Below are 9,925 nucleotides of genomic sequence, written 5' to 3'. Positions count from 1 at the left end.
TCACGGTACAGAAGGAGGGTCAAACTACCACCAGGGTTATTAAACTACCCCTGGAAATGCCCCAAACCCCTACGAAAGCCTTGTCAAATATGTGTGCGTGGCCGGCGAAAGGTTCAAGAATATGGTCGTCACTGAGGCACTGTAAATCACCGCTCCTCGGCTGCACGTGTCGGGAAATTGGCAATGATCCGCCTCACCCCTTGGCAAGCCCCGCGCTCTTTGCATGCATGACAGCCGGTGTGTGTGTGTGTTATTCCTGCCCATATTTGTACAGCATAATAGTTCTCGCCTCTCGCCTCTCGCATCGCCGGGCTATTGCTATCAGAAAAATGCCTTCCCGGAGTGACGGATGAAGTTCTCTGAAATGCCATAAGCTCCCCCTGATGTAAGACCGACAATTCCTTCTTCACACGCGGCTTTCACAGACAAAAAGAAAGAAAAAGAAAGAGAAAGAAAGAAAGATAGATATAGATAGATAGATAGATAGATAGATAGAAAAATTATTAAAGAGACAGAGGCATTACATTATACATGGCTTGATAGAAACACACACACACACACACACACACACACACACACACACACACACCGAATCCCACCACCACCACCACCATCACCACCAGTGTCGCCGAAACTAAGCATCGCCACGGCAAGCTCTCGTGTGCCTCGCCAGAATTCACCGCCAGCCCAGGACGACGACGAGAGAAAGAAGAAGTGTTTATCTAGTGAAAGCATACTGAGAGTACCTGAGCCGACTCGTCCCGCCGCTGCTGCAAGGACTCGGGGTAAATAATGCACGCCGGCACGAGAGGCACGGAATGTCTTAGCTTGGTAATGTTAGACTCTTCCAGCCGTCACGTCAACTATTTTCAAAGGCCAAAAAGGATATCAGTCGGGTTTTAGTGAGTGTTTTCTTTAGGTTCACGTTGCGGAAGAAGGGTCAGACTAACACCAGGGTCATAAAACTACTACTGGAAATGCCCAGAACACCTACGAAAGCCTTGTCAAATATGTGTGGCACGGAATGTCTTTTTAGTGCCATATTCTTAAACAATTCGGTTCCCAAAAGCACATATTTGACAAGACTTTCGTAGGAGTCTTGGTCATATCCAGGGATAGTTTTATGACCCTGGTGGTAGTTTGACCCTTCTTCTGTACCATGAGCCTAAGAAAACATTTGACAAGACTTTGGGCATTTCAGGCGTAGTTTTATGACCCTGGTGGTAGTTTAACCCTTTTTCTGTACCATGAACCTAAGAAACACACATTTGACAAGACTTTGGGCATTTCCAGGGGTAGTTTTATGGCCCAGGTGGTAGTTTGACCCTTCTTCTGTACCATGAACCTAAGAAACACATTTGACAAGACTTTGGGCATTTCAGGGATGGTTTAACGGCCTTGGCGGTAGTTTGATCCTAATTCTTCTGTACCATGAACCTAAAACACACATTTGACAAGACTTTGGACATTTTCAGGTGTAGTTTTATGAATCTGGTGGTAGTTTGACCCTTGTCCTGTAACATGAACTCAAGAAACACACATTTGAAAAGACTTTGGGAATTTCCAGGGGTAGTTTTATGACCCTGGTGGTACTTTGACCCTTCTTCTATACCGTGAACCTAAGAAACATATTTGACAAGATTTTGGGCTTTTCCAGGAGTAGTTTTACGGCCCAGGTGGTAGTCTGACCCTTCTTCTGAACCGTGAACCTAAAAAGACACTCAGTAGAACCTGACTGCTCTCCTTTTTGCCCCTTGGAAATAGTTGATGTGAGGGGTGGAAGCGTCTGACAATACCGATCTTAGTGCCTGACGCGCGTATAAATCCTTCCCAGCCTTCCTCCCTCAGACGCCGGCGGGCCTTTTCTCGCCTCCTCTGTTTTGCCGGGAAAGGGACGCAGGGAAAGAGGGGACGGGGAACAAGGATGACAGACGAGAGGATCAAAGTAAAAGCAGCGAAATACACGTGAAAAACAGGAGCGCCGTGTGGAGAATATGACAGCAAAGAGGGAAGAGGAGGAGGAGGAGGAGAAGGAGTGAAGAGTGAGAGAAAAGCTGCTTACTGGGAAACAAGGAGGAGAAGAGGTAGGAGAAGGAGGAAGAGGAGGAGGAAAGGCACTAAAAAAATATCGTGCATGAGGTTATTGACGTGTACGGGACAAAGACGAAGCTGGTACGAAGGAAGAAAATAGAAAAAAAAGGTTAAAAAGAAGCAAAAAGATAAAAATAGATAAAAAAAAACAATGACAAAAAAGATAAGATAAAGATTAAAAATTATAAAAATAATAAAATGTGAAAATTAAGAAAAAATATAAAAGATAAAAAAAAAGATAAAAGAGAAAGATAAAAAAGTTGAGAAAAAATAAAGATAAAAATTACCAAAAAAAGCTAGAAAAAATAATAAAAAGATGCAAGATTAAAAAGGCTATAGAGTTAAATAAAATGAAAAACAAAAACGAAAAAAAAGAATATGCGAAAAATTTGCACCCAGGACTTACGTGTCAAAGGGAAAAATAGTTATGATTGATTCGTAATAAAGAAGTTGTGTGTGTTATCGGGAAAACTATTGTTGATTCGTAATAAAGAAGTTGTGTGTGTTATCGGGAAAACTATTGTTGATTCGTAATAAAGAAGTTGTGTGTGTTATCGGGAAAATTATGGTTGATTCGTAATAAAGAAGTTGTGTGTGTTATCGGGAAAACTATGGTTGACTCGTAATAAAGAAGTTGTGTGTGTTATCGGGAAAATTATGGTTGACTCGTAATAAAGAAGTTGTGTGTGTTATCGGGAAAATTATGGTTGACTCGTAATAAAGAAGTTGTGTGTGTTATCGGGAAAATTATGGTTGACTCGTAATAAAGAAGTTGTGTGTTATCGGGACAATTATGGTTTAGTCGTAATATAGAAGTTGTGTGTGTTATCAGGAAAATTATGGTTGACTCGTAATAAAGAAGTTGTGTGTGTTATCAGGGAAAATTATGGTTGACTCGTAATAAAGAAGTTGTGTGTGTTATCAGGAAAATTATGGTTGACTCGTAATAAAGAAGTTGTGTGTTATCAGGAAAAATTATGGTTGACTCGTAATAAAGAAGTTGTGTGTGTTATCAGGAAAATTATTATGGTTGACTCGTAATAAAGAAGTTGTGTGTGTTATCAGGAAAATTATGGTTGACTCGTAATAAAGAAGTTGTGTGTGTTATCAGGAAAATTATTATGGTTGACTCGTAATAAAGAAGTTGTGTTATCCGGAAAATTATGGTGGAATAAAGAAGTTGTTGTTAGGAAAATAATAATGGCTGATGCGGAATAAAGATTTTTTTTTCTGTGTGTGTGTGTGTGTGTGTGTGTGTGTGTGTGTGTGTGTGTGTGTGTGTGTTATCAGGAAAATAATTATGGCTGATACGAAATAAAGAATTTGTGTGTTTTATCATGAAAATTATTATTTTTGATTCGGAATAAATAAGTTGTTATCAAGGTTATGGTTGATAGGTAATAAAGAAGTTGTGTGTATTATCAGGAAAATTATTGTTGAATCGGAATAAGTAAGTTGTGTTATCCGGGTTATGTGGAATGAAGAAGTTGTTATCAGGAAAATTATTATTGTTGAATCGGAATAAATAAGTTGTGTTATCCGGGTTATGTGGAATGAAGAAGTTGTTATCAGGAAAATTATTATTGTTGAATCGGAATAAATAAGTTGTGTTATCCGGGTTATGTGGAATGAAGAAGTTGTTATCAGGAAAATTATGGTTGAAGGGTAATAAACAAGTTGTGTTTTGTGAGGTGTGTCCCGCTGATCTGGACAACAACTATTACCACACACCTGCGCTCCCCTCCCCCCTCTTAACCCCCACACTCTCCCCCTCCCCCCTCTTTTTCTTTTTCCTCTCCCCCTCTTCCTTCTCCCCCTAACCTCTCCCCCCTTTCTCTCTCCCCCTCCCCCTCTTTCTCTTCTTCGCCTCCCCTCTCCATTGCCCCACCCCCCTCTCTCTCTCTCTCTCTCTCTCTCTCTCTCTCTCTCTCTCTCTCTCTCTCTCTCTCTCTCTCTCTCTCTCTCTCTCTCTCTCTCTCTCTCTCTCTCTCTCTCTCTCTCTCTCTCTCTCTCTCTCTCTCTCTCTCTCTCTCTCTCTCTCTCTCTCTCTCTCTCTCTCTCTCTCTCTCTCTCTCTCTCTCTCTCTCTCTCTCTCTCCTTCGCTCTCTTCCTCCCTCCATCCCCATCTCCTCCCTACGGCTTCCCATCTCTCTCTCTCTCTCTCTCTCTCTCTCTCTCTCTCTCTCTCTCTCTCTCTCTCTCTCTCTCTCTCTCTCTCTCTCTCTCTCTCTCTCTCTCTCTCTCTCTCTCTCTCTCTCTCTCTCTCTCTCTCTCTCTCTCTCTCTCTCTCTCTCTCTCTCTCTCTCTCTCTCTCTCTCTCTCTCTCTCTCTCTCTCTCTCTCTCTCTCTCGCGCGTCCCTCTGCCCTACGAAAAAGAAAATGAAGAGCAAATATATAGATAAACACTGCTCACTTGCTCTCTCCTCCTTACCAAGATGGCGCTAAAGAAATGCTCGACTTGCACAGGAAACTTCTCTGGCCATTTCTTCTCAGGACGATCGACCGTCTGCAAGATCTGCCTGTTGACACAGCAGATGGAAACGAGACTCATTCAACAGGACGAAAGGCTGACGGCTGGCGAGAAGAAGATCACCGAACTAACAAGTACTGTTGATACCTTGCAGGAGTTTATCCAGGCCAACATCGTCGCCCCTGCTGCAAGTGACGCCTCATCACCCTCCTCACCTGCACTCGATGCCCAGCCACCTTCCGAAGAAGGCACGTCACAGGGAACCGGTAGAGCTGACGCTGAATGCTTCACCCCCGTGAGAGGAGGAGCCAGACCCGCCCCTAGAGCCATTTATCCTACTCATTGCTACAACAGATTTGCCATACTGGAGGAGGAGGACGAGGAACAGAGCACCTTCTTGGTCGGTGACTCTATGATTCGCCATCAGGTGGTTGAATTCTGTGGCAGAGTCCCCCGTCGTAGGCGTAACTACTGTTATCCTGGAGCTGGTGTTGACGACATCACAGCTGCCCTGGACGAGGTCTCCGCTGTGGCCTCTAATGACTCACTCTTTGTTCTCCACACAGGTACAAACGATGTCACCACGACCCGGTCTGAGGAACTGCTGGACAAATACCGCAGGCTCATCCAGCAGTATAAGTCTAAATCCCCTAATATTTTGATTTCAGGAATTCTACCACGGACGTGGGATGAGGGCGACTTCTACAGTAAGGCCTTCAGCCTCAACAACCGCCTTCAGACTCTCTGCGGAGAGCTTGACGTCGAGTTCTTTAAAGCCTGGAGCCATTTCTACGGCCAGAGTAAGCTTTTCCAAAGGGACGGCATACACCTGTCCCCCATCGGGGCAGATAGATTCGGAAGGCTCCTCAATGACGCCGTACGTAACGCCCGAAAAACAAAAAACGACTCTCAGCCACGTCCTTCCATCCCGCCCGTGTAAATAGACACCATACACCGCAACAGACTCGTAACATTGAGCCCTCCAGTACCACCGCCTCTGTTACCAAGCCTCAAGGTAACCTAAGAGTCCTTAGTTTCAATGCGCGTAGCCTAAGAAACAAGTTTGATGAACTGCGATGTCTTGCTCTGACAGAAAACTTTGACGTAATTGCTATAACCGAAACATTTATCGACACCACAAATATTGATTTAAGTTCCGAATACAACATAGATGGCTACAGATTCTTCAACAATGATCGTGTAAACCGTAGAGGTGGTGGTGTCGCCCTTTTTGTCAAAAGCTATTTGCAACCCACTGACAAAACACCAAGAAACAGTAACGTTGAACATTTGTGCGTGCGAGTAAACACTGCAAAAGTCAATTTAAATATATCTGTCACTTACAGGCCTCCGGGGCAATCACTCGATGCCGATCTTGAAATGTACAGCGTCTTAAGGCAGTCACTTAATAACAGCGACTCACTGATACTAGGAGACTTTAACCTCCCCCATATCGACTGGGCGACACTGTCGGGTACAGAAGGTGAGTCCCATAGAATGATCGAATTTTTAGAGGAAAATTATCTAAGCCAAATGGTTTCTGAACCAACTCGACAAAATAACATACTTGACCTTGTTATAGCGACCCAAGATAACCTAGTCAGTAATGTCACGGTAGGAGAACACCTCGGTTCCTGCGATAAACTAGTGCGCGATGACATTAGAGCTCAAACATCGGTGACTGAAAATAAAGTAAAGGTGCCCAATTTCAAAGAGCAAACTTCGTAGAAATCCGACGAAAACTAATAGAAATGCAACTATCAGATGACGGCAATGTAGAGGACGCCTGGCTAAGCTTTAAAAATTACTTACTCACTCAGCAGGACACATTTGTCCCCAAGTGCGAGAAGCGAATTAACACTAATACAAGTCCACCTTGGTTTAATAGCGAAATTAAACACTCAGTCAAGGAGAGAAAATTGTTTTACAGGTTAAAGAAAGAACAAAGCACGCCCGAAAACATTCGACTCTACAATGATGCCAGGCGACAAGTGAACAGATTAGTGCGTCAGGCAAAGCGTAGATACGAAGAAAATATTGCAGCCAACTGTAAAAATAATCCGAAATCTTTCTTCAGTTACATAAACAACAGAAAGGCAATCAGAAGTGGAATTGGACCCTTAACAAACAGCGACGGTGCACTAGTGACTGACAGCCAGCACGTTGCAAACATATTAAACAATTACTTTTCCTCGGTGTTTAATAATGACAGTCCTCCCACCACTACCACCAACACCAGTGCTAATGTAAATCCCGAGCATGCATTGCCTAACTTTGAAATAAAACCCGATGAAGTCCTTAAAGCCCTCAAATCACTTAAAACGAATAAAAGTCCTGGACCTGACAAAGTATATCCAGCTCTGCTGAAAGAAACAAAGAGCGAAATACTCTCCTCCCTCACAACCGTATACAATATGTCCTTGCAACAAGGCATCGTCCCTTGAGAGTGGAAAAATGCTAACGTGACACCGATCTTTAAGAAAGGAGACAAAAAAGTACCAGGTAATTACAGGCCCATTAGTCTAAATTCGGTTGTAGGTAAGCTACTTGAGGGCATAATTAGAGACAAAATTGTGAGTTACTTTGAAAGCCACTCATTAATTGGGGACTCACAGCATGGCTTCCGAAACAAAAGATCCTGCCTATCAAACCTATTAACCTTTTATAACGACCTCTCCACTGTTTATGACGTAACCAAATCACTGGACGTAGTCTATCTTGATTTCCAGAAAGCGTTTGATAAAGCCCCACATCATAAATTACTTTACAAATTAAAGCAAATAGGTATTGACGGTCAAGTAAACCAATGGATCGCGAATTGGTTGAGCAACAGACAACAAAGAGTAGTGATTGACGGATTTAACTCAGAGTGGGCGCCGGTCACTAGTGGCGTCCCTCAGGGCTCAGTTCTTTGCCCAGTGCTCTTCATTATTTACATCAACTACGTGTATGTTGGACTCAATAACCGCATTAGTAAATTTGCAGACGACACAAAGATTGGTAACTCGGTTCTCATTGACGAAGACAGGCAAAGCCTCCAAGAGGATTTGCACAAAATTTCAGCTTGGTCTGATAGGTGGGAGATGCCCTTTAACGTAGACAAGTGTCAGGTCCTTCAAGTTGGAACGAGGAATAAGAAGTTCGATTACGAAATGCGCGGCGTTAAACTCAAAAGCGTTCAATGCGTCAAGGACTTGGGGGTCAAAATCGCGTCAAACCTCAAATTCTCACATCAATGCATCGATGCAGCAAATAAAGCGAACAGAATGTTGGGCTTCATTAAAAGAAACTTTTTATTCAAGAATAAAGATGTAATACTCCCGCTCTACAATAGTTTAGTCAGACCCCACTTGGAATATGCGGTACAGTTTTGGTCTCCCACCATGCAAAGGATATTGCTAAATTAGAAGGTGTTCAGCGTCGGGCAACGAAAATGATCCCTTCCTTGCACAACAAATCCTACGAAGAAAGGCTTTCTACCCTTAACATGTTCTCTCTTGAGAAACGTCGCCTCCGAGGAAAACTGATCGAATGTTTTAAAATACTTAATGGTTTCACGAATGTAGACAGATCAACATTGTTTATGATCGATGACACTTTGCGCACGAGGAACAATGGCGTAAAACTCAAATGTAGACAAGTAAATTCAGACTGCACCAAATTTTTCTTCACCAACGTTGTAGTGCGAGAATGGAATAAGCTTCCACCATCAGTGGTCCAGTGTAACACGATTGACTCCTTCAAAAATAAGCTCGACCGTCACTTCCTTCAACTTAATATCAACTAGAGTAGAAATGCAACGTTTTGGAGCCATCTGATTAATGTAAAATCACTTAGGTTAAAGGACAGACCACCAGAACTGGACCATTGGGTCTGTGTGGTCTGATTTTCTATGTAATTCTATGTAATTCTCTCCCTCTTCCTTTTCCCCCTAACCTCTCCCCCCCTTTCTCTCTCCTCCTCCCCCTCCCCCTCTTTCTCTTCTTCCTCTCTCCCTCTTCCTTCTCCTCCTTACCTCTCCCCCCTTTCTCTCTCCCCTCTTCCCATCCCCCCCTCCCCCATCCTACCACTTCTGCCCCTCCCCCCCTCTTCCTCCCCCCCTTCTTCCTCCTCCCCTACCACCTGATCCCCCCTTTTTCTCCTCCCCTTCCACCTGATCCTCTTCCTCCTTCCCTCTCCTGCACACTTTTGCTCCTTCTCTCTCCCTTCTCCACCTTCTTCCTTTTTCTCGCTTCCTCCTTTCTCTTTCCTCCTCCTCCTCTTCCTCCGCCGCCGCCGTTACCACGAATACCGTTTATACTCTTACTGTTGTTCTTGTTGTTGTTATTGTTGTTGTTGTTGTTGTTGTTGTTGTTGCTTCTGCTTCATTTGTTGTTATTTCTTTGCATAATATTTTTCTCTTGTTCTCTGTTGCCGCTGTTGTTGTTGTTATTGTTTTTGTTAGTTTTCCTTCCGTAAATATTGTTGGTGGCATTATTCCTACTTTATCCTCCTCCTCCCCCTCCTTCTACTACTACTACTACTACTACTACTACTACTACTACTACTACTATTACTACTACTACTACTACTGAGAGAGAGAGAGAGAGAGAGAGAGAGAGAGAGAGAGAGAGAGAGAGAGAGAGAGAGAGACATAAAGTAGAGAAAGGAAAACCGAGAAAATGAACACCTGCAAGAAATCCCCCCCTCCTCCATAAATAGAGGACAAAAAAATGATTACGGTCTAGGTGGTGAGCGCTTTGAGAGGCAAGTGAGAGGAAGCCGTGTGAGGGCGCCGCCGTGACCTGGCTAACCCTCTCAAGCTGATCACTGAAGGCCGTGAATGGGGCGAGGCGATTGGTGAAAGGCGGACTGGTTAATTTGAAGGGACGATGAATGCGAGGTTGAGGAAGGGTGAGAAGGAGAGGGAAGGTGTGTGTGTGTGTGTGTGTGTGTGTGTGTGTGTGTGTGTGTGTGTGTGTGTGTGTGTGTGTGTGTGTGTGTGTGTGTGTGTGTGTGTGTGTGTCCCTCTGAAGAACAAGAGGAACAGGGCCAGATTGTCACAAATGGATGTTGCCTGCGAGAGAGAGAGAGTTAGTTTGTGTTTCTAGTCCTTTATATTTCGGCACTTCCACACACACACACACACACACACACACACACACACACACACACACACACACACACACACACACACACACACACACACACACACACACACACACACAGACACACAGTCTGTTTAGTCCAGATTGTGGGGGTCCAAGTGGTGGCGGGGGTGTTTTTATTTTTCATCAGGAGTATTGCAAGAATGGGAAGTGGATTCATGGAGTGGGTACAGGCGGGGGAAGGGGCCAGACCGTAGGAGTGCACAGTTATGTAGTG

This window comes from Eriocheir sinensis, unplaced genomic scaffold (assembly GCF_024679095.1).
Source record: "Eriocheir sinensis breed Jianghai 21 unplaced genomic scaffold, ASM2467909v1 Scaffold138, whole genome shotgun sequence".
Taxonomy (NCBI): domain Eukaryota; kingdom Metazoa; phylum Arthropoda; class Malacostraca; order Decapoda; family Varunidae; genus Eriocheir; species Eriocheir sinensis.
This window is presented reverse-complemented; position numbering follows the sequence as displayed.